Source organism: Rhinopithecus roxellana, chromosome 3, assembly GCF_007565055.1.
Source record: "Rhinopithecus roxellana isolate Shanxi Qingling chromosome 3, ASM756505v1, whole genome shotgun sequence".
Taxonomy (NCBI): domain Eukaryota; kingdom Metazoa; phylum Chordata; class Mammalia; order Primates; family Cercopithecidae; genus Rhinopithecus; species Rhinopithecus roxellana.
The window spans coordinates 125,296,172-125,313,070 of NC_044551.1; the positions used below are offsets into that span (position 1 = coordinate 125,296,172).

The 16,899-nt window shown below is 39.9% G+C and overlaps 1 protein-coding gene across 3 annotated transcripts in view; it reads right to left on the bottom strand.

Moving 5' to 3' along the window:
- The window catches only part of TMEM267 (transmembrane protein 267), a 43,361-nt gene extending 27,574 nt beyond the window's left edge, over positions 1-15,787 (bottom strand). Inside the window, exons 1-2 of one of the 3 annotated variants that reach the window (XM_010363133.1) lie at positions 12,059-12,156; positions 7,651-7,795 (exon numbers count right to left, since the gene is read on the bottom strand). The gene's annotated coding sequence lies outside the window, so the exon portion shown is untranslated. Of the gene's footprint in view, positions 1-1,281; positions 1,453-7,650; positions 7,796-12,058; positions 12,157-15,661 lie in introns of those variants that run through there. The other 2 variants (XM_030927995.1, XM_010363132.2) reach the window with 2 other exon arrangements.
- Positions 15,788-16,899: the final 1,112 nt, after the last annotated feature.

Genomic DNA, 16,899 nt, shown 5'->3' on the forward strand with positions numbered 1-16,899 from the left:
TTCTGGATGGAACTAATGTACTTCTTACATATTGATTGATGTCTCATGTCTCCCTAAAATGTAGAAAACCAAGCTGTGCCCTGACCACCTTAGGCACATCATCAGGACTTCCTGAGGCTGTGTCATGGGTGCATCATCAACCTTGGCAAAATAAACTTTCTAAATTAACTGAAACCTGTCTCAAATTTTTGGGGTTCACAAGACTAAATCTGCAATATAGACCAAATCGATCTAATAAATATTTACAGAACATGTCATCTAAGAGCTGCAGAATATACATTCTTTTCCTCAGCACACGGATATTCTCAGGGATAGACTATTCAAAACAAGTCTTAAAACATGAAAAAAAATTGAATTAGTATCAAGCATCTTCCCTGACCACAGTGGAATAAAACTAGAAATTAATAACGAGGAATTTTGGAAACTATACAAATACATGGAAATAAAACAATATTCTCCTGAATGACCAGTGCGTCAATGAAGACATTAAGAAGGAAATTTAAAAATTTCTTGAAACAAATAATAATGGAAACATAATATACCAAAACCTATGGGATATGGCAAAAGCAGTACTCAGGTAAGTCTACAGCTATAAATGCCGACATCAAAAAAGAGGAACTTCGTATGAACAATTTAACAGTGCATCTTAACTAGAAAAGCAAGAGCAAAGCAAGCCTAAAATTAGTAGAACAAAATAAATAATAAAGATCAGAGAAGAAATAAATGAAATTGAAATTAAAAAATGCAAAAGATTAATGAAACACAAGGTTGTTTTTTGGAAAAGTTAAACAAAGACACATCAAAAAAAGAATACTACAGGCCAATATCTCTGATGAATATTGATGCAAAAATTCTCAATAAAATACTAGCAAACTGAATTCACCAATACATTAGAAAGATCATTCATCATGACTAAGTGGGCTTTATCCCTGGGATGCAACAACATATGCAAATCAATCAGTGTGATACATCATATCAACAGAATGAAGGACAAAAACCATATATCATTTCAATTGACGCTGAAAAAGGGCTAGGTAAAATTCAACATTTACTTGTTTTAAAAACCTTAAAAATAGCTGGGTATGGAAGGAACATACCTCAACATAATAAAAGCTGTACATGACAGATCCATAGCTAGTATCATACTGTGAAAGGAAAATAAATCTCGGGACCCCAAAATCACTAAGTCAAGAGAAAAGTAAACTTGGGAATTATGTCAGGTAAACCTGCCTCCCATTTTATTCCCAAATGAGATAGCTACAAAGATAAAAAGCTACATACCTCCCTCACAATTTGCTCAGAAGGAAATTCCTTGTGGATCTCAAGATCTTTACCCCGAAACAGTTCCACAGAATTTCACCCTGGCAATGTAAACTGATGGTTTATCTTCACAGGTGCAGGGCAGTAAATCATCCCCCTGAGACAAATGGATATCTGATTGCTTCCTTTGCCCTGTTTATGTAAAAAGGTAGATTCAGTGAGTCAGACAAAATTGTGTATTCAGTAAAAGGCTGGGCCAGGACCCAAAATAATGCAACCTTTTGTCTCTTATCTACCTACAACCTGGAAGTCTTCCCTTTGAGTTGTCCTGCCTTTCCAGAAGGAACCAACATATGTCTTTTTTGTTTTGTTTTTTTCAGATGGCGTCTCGCTCTGCCCTGCCAAGGCTGGAGTGCAGTGGTGCAATCTCAGCTCACTGCAACCTCCACCTCCCAGGTTCAAGCGATTCTTGTGCCTCAGCCTCCCAAGTAGCTGGGATTACAGGCGCACGCCACCATGCCCAGCTAATTTTTGTATTTTTAGAAGAGATGAGGTTTCACCATGTTGGCCAGGCTGGCCTTGAACTCCTGATCTCAAGTGATCCACCGCTTCAGCCTCCCAAAGTGCTGGGACTACAGGTGTGAGCCACTGCGCCTGGCCCCAACATACATCTTACACATAACTGATTGATGTCTCATGACTCCCAAAATGTATAAAAGCAAGCTGTACCCTGACCACTTTGGGCACATGCTATCACAGACTGTTGAGGCTGTGTCACGGGCACATCCTTAACCTTGACAAAATAAACTTTCTAAACTGATTGAGACCTGTCTCAGATATTTTGCGCTCACAACACCAAATGGGGGAAAATTGAAAGCTTTTCCTCTGAGATCTGGAACAAGATAAGGATGATGCCCATTGTCATCACTGTTATTCAGCAGTAACAGACATCCTAGCTAGAGCAATCGGATAAGAGGAAGATATAAAAGGCATCCAAATTGGAAAGGATGAAGTCAAATTAGCCTTGTTTGCAGATGATATGATCCTATATTTGGAAAAACCTAAAGACATGACAAGAAAACTATTAAAACTATTAAACTAGAAAAGCATGAGCAAACCAAGCCCAAAATTAGTAGAATAAAAGAAATAATAAAGATCAGAGAATTAAAAAAATTGAAATAAAAAAATACAAAAGATCAATGAAACACAAGGTTGGTTTTTTGAAAAGTTAAACAAAATTGGCAAAACTTTAGCCAGACTAAGAAAAAAAGAGGGAAGATAAATGAGAGAAGATAAACAACTTCAGTAAAGTTGCAGGATACAAAAGCAACATACAAAAATCACTAGCATTTCAATATGACAAAGTGAACAATCTGAAACAGAAATTTTTAAAGTAATTCCATTTATAATAGCCACACATAAAATTAAATATCTAGGAAGTAACCAAAGAAGTGAAAGATCTCTATAATGAAAAGTATAAAACAGTGAAGAAAGAAATTGAAGAGGGCACCAAAAAATGGAAAAACAATCCATGTTCATGGACTGGAGGAATCAATATTGTTAAAATGTCCATACTACCCAAAGCAATCTATAGATTCAATGCAATCACTATCAAAATACTAATGGTATTATTCACAGAAACAGAAAAAAAAAATCATAAAATTTATATGGACCTACAAAAGGCCCAGAATAGCCAAAGCTACCCTAAGCAAAAAAGAACAAAATGAGAAGAATCATATTACCTGATTTCAAATTATACTACAGAGCTAGTAACTAAAATAGCATGGTTCTGACATAAAAACAGACACATCAGTCTATGAGACAGAATAGAGAACCCAGAAACAAATCTGCACACCTACAGTGAACTAATTTTCGACAAAGGTGCCAAGAACATACACTGGGCAAAAGACAGTCTATTCAACAAATGGTACTAGATATTTAGTACTATTTCCCTAGTACTATACTAGGGAAAACTAGATATCTATATGCAGAAGAATGAAAGCAGACCCCTATCTCACACCATATACAAAAATCAAATCAAAATGGATTAAAAAACTTAAATCTATACTTCAAACTATTAAACTACTACAAGAAAACATTGGGGAAAATCTCCAGGACATTGGTGTGGGCAAAAATTTCTTTAGCAACATCCCTCAAACACAGGTAACTAAAACAAAAATGGACAAATGGGATCTCATCAGGTTAAAATGCTTCTGTACAGCAAAGGTTACAAGCAGTAAAGTGAAGAAAAAAAACACAGAGAATGGGAAAAAAAATTTGCAAATTATCCATCTGACAAAGGAATAATAACCAGAATGCATAAGGAACTCAAACTGTTCTACAGGAAAAAAATACAATGACCTAATCAAAAAAATGGGCCAAAAATTTGAATAGACATTTCTCAAATGAAGACACAGAAATGGCAAACAGGCATATGTAAAGGTGCTCAATATTTTTGATCATCAGAGAAATGCAAATCAAAACTATAATGAGATATCATCTCCCTCATTTAAAATGGATTCTATCCAAAAGACAAGCAAAAACAAATGATGATGAGGATATGCAGAAAAGGGAACCCTTGTACTCTGTTGGTGGGAATGTAAATTAGTACAGCCACTATGGAGAACAATGTGAAGGTTCCTCAAAAAACTAAAAATTGAACTACCACATGATTCAGCAATCCCACTGCTGGGTATATACCCAGAAGAAAGGAAATCAGTATATTAAACAGATATATACACTCCTGGGTTTGTTGCAGCATTGTTTACAATAGCTAAGATCTGGAAGCAACCTAAGTGTCTATCAACATATGAATGGATAAAGAAAATGTGGTGAATATACACAATGGACTATCATTTAGCCAGGAAGAATGAGATCCAGTTATTTGCAACAACATGGATGGAACTGGAGAACATTTTGCTAAGTGAAATAAGCCAGGCACAGAAACACAAACATCACATGTTCTCACTTATTTGTGGGATCTAAATATCAAAACAATTGAACTCATGGATCTAGAGAGTAGAAGGATCATTACCAGAGGCTGTGAAGGGTGGTGGGAGGGCAATAGGGAGAGGTGGGGATGGTTAATGGGTACAAAAAAAAAAAAAAAGAGGGCTGGGTGCAGTGGCTCACACCTGTAATCCCAGCACTTTGGGAGGATGAAGTGGGCAGACACAAGGTCAGGAGTTCAAGACCAGCCTGACCACCACAGTGAAACTCCGTCTCTACAAAAAATACAAAAATTAGCCAGGTGTGGTGGCACATGCCTGTAATCCCAGCTACTTGGGAGGCTGAGGCAGGAGAATCACTCAAACCAAGGAGACGGAGGTTGCAGTGAGCTGAGATTACGCCACTGCACTCCAGCCTGGGCGACAGACCAAGATTCCATCTCAAAAAAAAAAAAAAAAAAAAAAAAAAAAGAATGAGTAAGACCTACTACTTGATAGCACAACAGGGTAACTACAGTTATACAGTCAATAATAACTTAATTTTACATTCAACACAGTTCTGGCCAGGGCAATCAGGCAAGAGAAAGAAAAAAAGGGTATTCAATTAGGAAAAGAGGAAGTCAAATTGTCTCTGTTTGCAGATGACATGATTGTATAATTAGAAAACCCCATTGTCTCAGCCCAAAATCTCCTTAAGCTGATAAGCAACTTCAGCAAAGTCTCAGGATATAAAATCAATGTGCAAAAATTACAAGCATTCCTGTACACCAATAACAGACAAACAGAGAGCCAAATCATGAGTGAACTCCCATTCACAATTGCTACAAGGAGAATAAAATACCTAGGAATACAACTTACAAGGGATATGAAGGACCTCTTCAAGGAGAGCTACAAACCACTCACTGATCAAGGAAATAAGAGAGGACACAAACAAATGGAAAAACATTCCATGCTCATGGATAGGAACAATCATTCATGAAAATGGCCATACTGCCCAAAGTAATTTACAGATTCAATGCTATCCTTATCAAGCTACCACTGACTTCACAGAATTGGAAAAAACTACTTTAAAGTTCATATGCATATGGAACCAAAAAGAGCCCACATAGATAGACAAGACAATCCTAAGCAAAAGGAACAAAGGTGGAGGCATCACGCAACCTGACTTCAATCTATACTACAAGGCTACAGTAACAAAAACAGCATGGTACTGGTACCAAAACGGATATACAGACCAATGGAACAGAACAGAGCCCTCAGAAATAACACCACACATCTACAACCATCTGATCTTTGACAAACCTGACAAAAACAAGCAATGGGGAAAGGGAAAGGATTTCCTAGTTAATAAATGGTGTTGGGAAAACTCACTAGCCATATGCAGAAAGCTGAAACTGGATCCCTTCCTTACACCTTATACAAAAATTAACTCAAGATGGATTAAAGACTTAAACATAAGACATAAAACCATAAAAACCCTAGAAGAAAACCTAGGCAATTCAGGACATAGGCATGGGCAAAGACTTCATGAGTAACACATCAGAAGCAATGGCAACAAAAGCCAAAATACACAAATGAGATCTAATTAAACTAAAGAGCTTCTATACAGCAAAAGAAACTATCATCAGAGTGAACAGGCAACCTACAGAATGGGAGAAAGTTTTTGCAATCTATCCATCTGAAAAAGGGCTAATATCTAGAATCTACAGAGAAAAAAATATACAAGAAAAAAGCAAACAACCCCATCAAAAAGTGGGCAAAGGATATGAACAGACACTTCTCAAAAGAAGACATTTGCCGGGTGTGGTGGCTCACACCTATAATCCCAGCACTTTGGGAGGCTGAGGCAGGCGGATCACCTGAGGTCAGGAGTTCGAGACCAGCCTGACCAACATGGAGAAACCCCATCTCTACTAAAAATACAAAATTAGCCAAGTGTGGGGGCGCATGCTTGTAATCGCAGATACTTGGGAGGATGAGGCAGGAGAATCGCTTGAACCCAGCAGGCAGAAGTTGTGGTGAGCCAAGATTGCGCCATTGCACTCCAGCCTGGGCAACAAGAGCAAAACTATGTCTCAAAAAAGAAAAAAAGACATTTATGCAGCCAACAAACATATGAAAAAAGGCTCATAATCACTGGTCATTAGAGATATACAAATCAAAACCACATCTCATGCCAGTTAACATGGGGATCATTAAAAAGTCAAGAAACAACAGATGCTGGAGAGGATGTGGAGGAATAGGAACACTTTTACACTGTTGGTGGGAATGTAAATTAGTTCAACCATTGTGGAAGACAGTGTGGCGATTCCTCAAGGATCTAGAACTAGAAATACCATTTGACCCAGTGATCCCATTACTGGGTATATACCCAAAGGATTATAAATCATTCTACTATAAAGACTTACGCACAAGTATGTTTACTGTGGCACTGTTTACAATAGCAAAGGCTTGGAACCAAATGCCCATCAACGATAGACTGGATAAAGAAAATGTGGCACATATATACCACAGAATACTATGCAACCATAAAAAAGAATGAGCTCATGTCCTTTGCAGGGACATGGATGAAGCTGGAAACCATTCTCAACAAACCAACACAAGAACAGAAAGCCAAACACTGCATGTTCTCAGTCATAAGTGGGAGTTGAACAATGAGAACACACGGACACAGGGAGGGTACACAGAGAGGGGAACACCAGAGCCTGTTGGTAGGTGGGGGGCTAGGGGAGGGATAGCATTAGGAGAAATACCTAATGTAGATGACAGGTTGATGGGTGCAGCAAACTACCATGGCACTTGTATACCTATGTAACAAACCTGCACGTCCTGCACATGTACTCCAGAACTTAAAAAAAAAAAGTCAGAAACAGTATAGCTACTATAAGATTGTTCCGGCAGTTTTAATCAATGTAATGAGGAAAAAGAATAAAGGCGAGAGATGGAGGGAAGAAAATGTATCATTACATTATCAGGAAGAAAAAGATAATTACATTGGTTTGCAGGTGAAATGACTGCCTACCCAAGAGAACCAACAGAAAACTGTTGGAATTTAAATTGAAAAATTGTTTTAGTTCATAGAAGTAACCACATTTTTCAACATAATAGCAATAATCATAAGAAAGATGGGAAAATGAACATTCATAGCAGCAACTCAAAATGCCAAGAATTAAAATAGCAAGAATGAAATGACAAAACGTTATTAAAAGATGAAAAAGATCAGTTAACTAGAGCTCTAATGGCTTTGTACTGTATCAACTCAGCCAACTCGGATTAAAAACATTTCCCAGAATTCCCTTCCTTATATAGTTCTGGGTACTGTTGGCTATAGGAGACATTATACAGAAGTCACAAATGAAGCAACAGTCATATTTTTTACACTGTAAAGGTCAATGCAGAGCACACTGTGAAGCCTGTATGTGCTGCTAATCTGTTAGCTCACCTTGCTGGCATGCAGAAGAAGCTGGACCTGCAGCTCCTTCAACTCCCATCAGACCTTCTGTCCACTTCTCCAAATCCTGGGCCCACAAGTGTAGCTCTGACATTGAAAGTGTCATCCTCTCCTGCAGGTTACTCAAGCATCAAAACTAGGGTTTGTGAGAGGCTGATGCAGATTCCACTTTGTCCCCAAGGGTTTCAGTTTGTCCTTTCTCTCATCCACATCCAGTATCCCTGCCTGACTGCCAGTCTAGTTGATCTGCAGCAACATCAGGCAGAACAAGAGACTCAGAGGCAAGTCTGCAGCCTGCTCTACCACCTCCCACAATTCCATAGGTCTTTAGCTCACAAAGTAGTTCTGCTTCTTTGATGGATCCTAACTGATACACAAGCCAGACCTTTTTTTTTTTTTTTTTTTTTTTTTTTTTTTTTTTTTTTTTTTTTTTTTTTTTTTTTTTGTATAAGAAGACAACACTGGGCCGGGCGCGGTGGCTCAAGCCTGTAATCCCAGCACGTTGGGAGGCCGAGACGGGCGGATCATGAGGTCAGGAGATCGAGACCATCCTGGCTAATACGGTGAAACCCCGTCTCTACTAAAAAATACAAAAAACTAGCCGGGCGACGAGGCGGGCGCCTGTAGTCCCAGCTACTCGGGAGGCTGAGACAGGAGAATGGCGTGAACCCGGGAGGTGGAGCTTGCAGTGAGCTGAGATCTGGCCACTGCACTCCAGCCTGGGCGGCAGAGCAAGACTCCGTCTCAAAAAAAAAAAAAAAGAAGACAACACTGATGGTGTTATTCTCTCCAAATTAATCTATAAATTTAATGCAATTTTAATCAAAATTATAAAGGGATTTTCTTCTAGGAACTTCACAAAATTTAAATTTCATTTGAAAGAGCACATGCTAATAAACTTTTGAAAAAAAAGTAGCATGATGTGAGTACAGAAAGGTGAATATGAAATTGAGAACCAGACCCAGTATGTATACGGTGGGGAGAAATGTGTACATAATTCCAAATTGGTAGAGGAATGATGTAATATTTGACCCAGATCTCATTATCAGCTATGGTTCTAAGTGCAAGGAAGAACAAAAACAGTTTTTTTATAAGTAAAAAAAAAAAATTTATTAAAATTTTTGGGGCCAAGTGTGGTAGCTACCACCCGTAATCCCAGCACGTTGGGAGGCCAAGGCAGGAGGATTGCTTGAGGCCAGGAGTTTGAAACCAGCCTGGGCAACACAGACTGTCTGTACTAGAAATAAAAAAAATAGCTAGGTGTGGTGGTGTACACCCTAGTCCTAGTTCCTTGGGAGGCTAAGGTAAAAGGATCACATGCGTCCAGGAGTTTGAAGCTGCAGTAAAGAACTACGATCGCGGCCGGGCGCGGTGGCTCAAGCCTGTAATCCCAGCACTTTGGGAGGCCGAGGTGGACAGATCACAAGGTCAGGAGATCGAGACCATCCTGGCTAACACGGTGAAACCCCGTCTCTACTAAAAAGTACAAAAAACTAGCCGGGCGAGGTGGCGGGCGCCTGTAGTCCCAGCTAATCGGGAGGCTGAGGCAGGAGAATGGCGTGAACCCGGGAGGCGGAGCTTGCAGTGAGCTGAGATCTGGCCCCTGCACTCCAGCCTGGGCGACAGAGGGGGGCTCCGTCTCAAAAAAAAAAAAAAAAAAAAAAAAAAAGAACTACGATCGCCGTACTGCACTCCAGTCTAAGTGACAGGGTGAGACCCTGTCTGAAAAACAACAACAAATAAGGAAACTGGGAAATCACAGACTTGTCAGGTTTTGAAAACCAGGCTTCAAAACTATCCCTCAAGAACTTCAGTTAAAATGACACCAGACAAACTGGTCTGATGAAGATCTCCCTGCCACGAAGCCCAGCTTACACTGCCCAAACTCCTGTCAGCAGATATTACCAATGGCATTGCTGCCAGTGCTGCCCTGTCTACTGCTGCTATAAAAGATTCTTGGCAGTATTTGTTTCCTTGCTCTCAATACAAAATTCGGAGCGGGGTAAGGTATGTGTCTGATTGGCTAAATCTAGGTCATATGACCACACTCAAGCTGCAAGACTGGAGAAGACTGTACAGTATGTGGCCTTTTCAGTATATACAGATGGTTTCAACCTACGATGGTTCAATTTATTATTTTTTGACTCTACAGTGGGTTTGTGGGCATTAATGTATTTTCAACTTATGAAATTTTTGACTTACGACGGGTTTATCAGGATATGGACACCATCATAAGTAAAAGAACATCTATATAGAAGAACATGGGTTCTATCTTCCTTCACAATGGATTGGAAGAGGAACCTCCCAAATATATTACATTGAACAGGAAATGACCTGTCCATACTGGTAATCAGTAGGTAGAAAAGCCTATAATTACTAAATACCACTGAAGAAAATCAATCATCAGACAAAACCTAGACTGGATAATCAACTTTCAGTCTGTATAATGTAATTTTATATAAACAACTTTAGATTTTAAAATGTCACACCCATATGTTTTACAATATAGACCATTTCTCTGATTAAATTAAGAAAGGGAATCAGTGTGGTTGACTAGCTGCCTGGAAAACTTTCATGGTTAGGTAGCTTTTGTAATCAACTGGGTTATCAAATGTAGGACATTTATATGAATTTGTAAACAGAATTATACATAGTCCAGCTAGCTAGAGGAGCTCAAAATTATTTTTAAAAATCTGATAGGCATGACTACACAATAATGTAAAGCTTTTAGCTAGAAGAGCTCAAAATTATTTTTAAAAATCTGATAGGCATGACTACACAATAAAGTTTCTGCATGGCAAAGTTAAAGACAAATAAATGGAGGAAATTTAGAACATTTATGACCGAGAAAGATTAGTAGCCCTAATGTATTAAGGGCTCTTAAAATTAATACAGATATAAGCATCCCAATAATAATGTGGGCAATGTACATGAAAAGACAATTTGGAAAAGAAATACAAAATGGTCAAAAAATATGAAAAGATTTCAATTTTATTAGTAATCAGTTGAATTCAAATTATAACAATGAGATTTCAGTGTAAGACTGACAAAAGATTACTAATACTCTGTGATAGGAGTCGGGAAATAATGATCACTCTCAAAGATTATTGGCAAGAGTGTAAATCGATATAACCTTTCTAGTGGTCAATTTGACTATGTATCAAAAACCACAAAAAATAAGCAAACACTTTTGATGCTACATTTCCAATTCTAGGAAAATAAGGAAATAATTAGATTAATACAAACAACTACATATGAATGTTCAGCATAGCACTGTTTACAAGAAAAAATTTAAAACAATATATATGTTTGAAATATGGCTCTAGTTAAATAAATTCCACAAATATGCAGCCATTAAAAATACTTATTCTCATATTTACTGACACAGAAAGATGTTCAGTAAGTATTAAATTTTAAAAGATAGCCTATAAAATAATATGTAAAAAATTACATTTTTCTTAAAAAATATATGTACGGGTCTATTAAAAAATCTGGAAGGCTGTTCATTTGGTTTGTTTCTCAGTGGTGGGCTTACAAATGTAATCATTACTTTTTTTCCTTTTTTGAATTTTTGAAAAATTTCAATGTCTTATGACCATAAAACCAATAAAGCTACTTTGAAAAGTTAAAGCCAGAAGTAATTAAACAACTCATATTTGTTTTTTTTTGAGACGGAGTCTCGCTCTGTCGCCCAGGCTGGAGTGCAGTGGCCGGATCTCAGCTCACTGCAAGCTCCGCCTCCTGGATTCACGCCATTCTCCTGCCTCAGCCTCCCAAGTAGCTGGGACTACAGGCGCCCGCCACCTCGCCCAGCTAGGTTTTGTATTTTTTTTTTTAGTAGAGACGGGGTTTCACCATTTTGGCCAGGATGGTCTCGATCTCCTGACCTCGTGATCCGCCCGTCTCGGCCTCCCAAAGTGCTGGGATTACAGGCTTGAGCCACGGCGCCTGGCCAACAACTCATATTTGATCGTTAAAGTCAGCCTCTTAAAAGTGTAAGTTTAAAAAGTTAATTAAAAATTTATAACAGTATATATATTAATAAATACATTAAATATATAACACTAATTGGTATTAATAAAATTACATCCAATCGCATAAATCAAATTTATTGTATAATATAAAAACAATTTGTTCAGTTATGTAATAATGGACACAAGAAATAACTTACGCAGATTCCTTATGTGAAGCATACTTACTTTGCAGATAACAACTATTTTTTAAATGATAATGGAGTCTACAACGATGCTCATTCTTGATTATTTGCAATAATGAAAATTGTTCTCTAAAGCATTAAGATGGATTATTTTCTACAGATTCTTCCAGAATCTGGAAATAATGATTTCCAGGTACTCTCAACCAAGAGATGTGACCAAAATACAAAAAATGCAAAAGACACCTCCATTACAAAGTCATGAATCCTTTCTATAAACCTCAGGATTTATAGTGTCACAAATTATGAATCATTGTCTCCTTTAGAAAACAAACATTCAACACCTGAATGGAGAAAGAAGTCAACATATTTAAATATTTAATGCATATAACTTTAAAGTTGATAAAATGTCCCTTTCAACTAAAAATAAATGCCCTTATCCACTTAGCTGGACTGAAAGTGGGATACTGAAAACTTGAATTAATGGCCAACCCAGAGCAGCAGCAGCAGCAGCAGCAATATTCCCCTCCTTCAGTAAAGTATGGCCTGTAAGTCAGCCCTAAGGAGAAAGAAGGCCATTCAGGTATGAGAAAAACCTAGGCTGGGCACAGACTATACAGATGCCTAACACAAAAGCTCTGCTGCCACTCAACCTTTGTTTATATGTAATCACAAATTTTCTTTTCTTTTTTCAGAGACAAAGTCTTGCTCTGTCGCCCAGGCTGGAGTGAGTGAGGTCGTACCTCACTTTAGCCTCTAACTCCAAGGCTCAAGCAATTCTTCTGACTCAGCCTCCCGAGTAGCTGGGACTACAGGCAAGTGCCACCAAGCTTGGGCAATTTTTTCTTTTTTTGAAGAGACAGGGTCCCTCTACGTTGTCCAGGCTGGTCTCAAACTCCTAGTCTCAAGTGTTCCTCCTGTCTCAGCATCCCAAAGCACTGGGATTACAGGAGTGAGCCACTGAGCCTGACCTAATTACCAATTTATTTTCAACCCTCATTCCAGAAGGAAGACAAAAACAAAAAGCCAATATCCGCTTAACTGCAAATTTCATGACGTCCTTATAAAGCCAGTGCATTATATTTTCTTTCCCTCATGAAGCAATTTTTAATAATCACAACATATATTTAAATGTTAATAACCTTACTTTTTTTCTTTTTTTTGACAAGGTATCTCTGTTGCCCAAGCTGAAGCATAGTGACATGATCATAGCTCACTGTAACCTTGAATTCATGGGCTCCTGCTTCAGCCTCCTGTGTAGCTAGGACTATAGAAATGCACAACTATACTTGGCTAAATTTTTGTTTTTAAAGTGTTTTGTAGAGATGGGGTCTCACTGTGTTGCCTGGGCTGGTCTTCAACTCCTGGCCTCAAGTGATCCTTCCACCTTGGCCTCCCAAAGTGCTGGGACTATAGGCATAAACTACCACACTGAACCTACTAACCCTACATTTTACATGATGAGTTCAGATTTTAAAAGGATTAGTTTGCTAATAAAGTGTCATGAGCAAAGCGAAAAATCAAAAGATTACTTGAAGTATTTACATGATGATCCAAATTTAAAGCGACCTCAACAAGCAAAATTTACTGTTTACAAATAACTGTATCACGATTTACAAATAGGAACACATATATTATACATAATGTGTATAATGTGAATGCATTTTATCAATGGAAAGTACAAAACAGCTTGCTGATGAAAGAGGAAGGAAGAAGCTCACAGTGAAGTTGGAAGCAGATCCTTCAGCCCCAGTCAACCCTTCAGATGTCTGCAGCCCCTGCCGACATCCTGACTGCAACTTCATGAGACCCTGGGCCAGAACTGCCAGCTAAGTCTTGACCCCGCAGAAAGAATAAAATTATTGTCCACTTTTTTTTCTTTTTGGTGAGATGGAGTCTGGCTCTGTCACACAGGCTGGAGTGCAGTGGCATGATCTCGGCTCACTGCAAGCTCTGCCTCCCGTGTTCACGCCATTCTCCTGCCTCAGCCTCCCGAGTAGCTGGGACTACAGGCGCCCGCCACCTCCCCGGCTAATTTTTTGTATTTTTAGTAGAGATGGGGTTTCACCGTGTTAGCCAGGATGGTCTCGATCTCCTGACCTCGTGATCTGCCCGCCTCTGCCTCCCAAAGTGCTGGGATTACAGGCGTGAGCCGGCCCCTATTTTCTACTGTTTTAAGCCTCTACGTTTTGGTGTAATTTATTACAGAAGAGATATGTAGAAGAGTACTATTTCTATTTTTAAGGAAGGTATAATTGCAGCTCCAGAACCCCACATTTCTGGCATCTATTCTACTACAACTTTTGGTGCAGATATTTAGCATCTGGCTTAGATTCTGAGTATTAGAAAAAGAGAAATTTACTAAGCGTTCTTCCTGTATTACTTATTGTCTCTGAAATATACACCTAAGCGTACCCATTTTTCTTCTTAAACTTTTTCCTTTTCCACTTCCTATTCCTCCCCCTACAAATAAAACGGACTCCCGAACCTCCTAAATTCATAAGCTTTAAGTTTATTTTACATATTCACTTTTGTGGAGAAGGTTCCTTAAGAGTAGTGATCTCTTTTAAACTTGTCATGCTTAAAATCCAATGTGCTCAAGGTATTTAATAAATATTCCATTTTACTAATACAAGGGGTAATCACATAATAAATCCTCAGCCTATGAACTAAATATACTGTTTGGGATGGCTTCTCTGACATAACTGACATATTATAAATTCCTCCTTATGACTCGCAGAAGCCACTTTCTGCAATGGCCAAACTTTGTCACACCCCATCCCCCATATAGCAAATACCACTAACTTTGGGGCCTTCAGAGTATACATAGCAATACTTTTCTCCTTCCTGAATTCCACAAACATATGATTAGCTGGTCACTTTAATTATACGATATCATGTATTGTTTGCTAATAATCTGAGACATTATTTCTGTCAAAACAAGTAAGAGCTGATACATTCTCTAAGTAAATGTCATCTGTTTTAACTTTCCCTCCTCCCCACCAACCTTACACGTTATATGCAAAAACCTAAGGTCAAAACACGGTCCAAATTCTAGAAACCGCCTTTATTATGCTTTACCAGTAAGACCTCTTCACTTAACTGTAGTTGTAAACTTAATATATTTAATTTCTTTAATGGAAAAATATCAAAAGCAGATGCCAAATCTGATGCAACTGACAAAGAAAGGAAACACAAATATTGCTTACTTTCACTGAAACTTTTTATAGCCATTAGATGTCTGCACTTAAAATGTTTAGTTCCTATGCCCATTACGAATAAAACGAAATTCTATATTTCAACATGTTTCAAGCCTCAGAAGTTCCCAGACATCCTTTTCTGAGTCTGGTGTGATGGAATAATTTTTTAAATATCATTTTAAAAAATGGGCCAGGCTGCAGGGAAAGCACCATATCACACTTTCAGCATTCAAGCCTCAAGGGCTCCGGGGCGCGAAAGGCTCTTACAACCGCTTAAGGACCGCAATGGGCTCTTCCTGCAAGACTCGCGGAAACCAACTCTGGGCCAGAAAAAGGCCAGGGGCGAGGAGCCAAGGCGGCGGGCTGGGGTTCTAGGTATCTAGAAAAAGAGCGAAGCCGGAGGGCGGCGCCAGGGCTCCTCGCAGACCCCAGGGCCGCGGGACAGTGCCAGCTCGTGGGTCACACGCACCCAGCAGGCTCCTGGCTCCCGCGTGCCGGCTGTTCCAGCACGCCCTCCGACCCGCAACCAGACCCTCCAGACATCAGACTCGGTGGTCTCCACCTCCGGTCTCCCACCTCAGGACGCAGTTCCGCGGCGTCCACCCCACCCCCTCCCCTCAGTCCCTCGCAGCGGCTCAGCCGTACCCACCCCGGGGTCTCTTTGAGTTCAAACAAGCAGCAGCTCGAACAGCGGCCCCGCCCCTCTCCTCCTCCCCTCGGTCGAAACCATAGAGACGTCGGCTGCAGGCCAGAGTGGCTTCAGACCGCAGCGTCGGCCGAGAGGACGCCGGGATACTAGCCAGCTCCAAGTCGAAAGGCGGTGACGTAGGAGTACTGTTTGGTGCAGTGGGTAGATACCTCGTTTCTCCTCGCCCACTGTAGGCCCTGACCCCTAAAAAGGAAACTTTTGAGACGTCAGGGTGAGAGGAGGAAAGTGCCTTCTTAGTTAACTTTTGTCAAATTTGAGGATTCGTTTTTCAGTTTAGTCGGAGCCGTGCGGCAAACGTAGCTGCCGACATCCCTACGACGCCCCCAAGTGGTGGCCAGGAAGCTGGTGACTGAGAAGTGGCCTCCCCGAATGCAAGGCACACAGGCCTTACTGCCAGAAGCTTGAGCTAGGAGCCTCGGCCGTCGCGTCTCGAAGGTGCAGCGATACTGCCAGCTTCCTTCCGCGAACCCCTCAGGGTGGGCAACGGAGCTTTTCACCAGACTGGGACCTCGCGACCTGGCTGACCGGCCGCTCCTCGGTAGCGCCTCAGCGCCCCCTTGGGGATTTCTTGATGATTCTTTGCCACGATGTGGGCGGATGTTGTGGAGCTGTTTGTAGACCGCAGTAGCGTGACTAGAACACTTAATCATGACTACTAAATCCTTAGAAGTCGAAAAAGCAAGTCCATACAGAGTAGTTTGACCCTAATTAAATCGCGCTTACAAGATACAGTTTGTTTATTGGGACTTTGGCTAGGTCCCATCCCGTCTCTGCCTCAGAGTGGTGGTTGCTCTCTTAGCACCAAGGAAATACCAGCTTGACGTTTGACTCTAGAAAGCACGGGCCCAAAAGAAGAGGCCCAAGGAGGGACATTCTTCTTTCCCTTTCCTACTTACAGTTTCTCAAACCAAGTGTCAGATGGAAAGCAAGGGGTGGTATCATCGTAATTATATAGTTGACCATAGAAAATAAACTTCAATCTCAAAGCAAACTCCTAGGCCACCCCCAGAATCTCAGAGTTTCTCAATCATAGAACTCATTTCTTGTCACACTCTTGGTTCTTAGCCAATGTAAAAGACCCAACTGACAGGGAAAATTAAACATATTTTAACCCCCACATACCTTAAATGAGAATTTAAAATATCTCTCAGCAAATGTATTTACAATTTTGAGTGCTT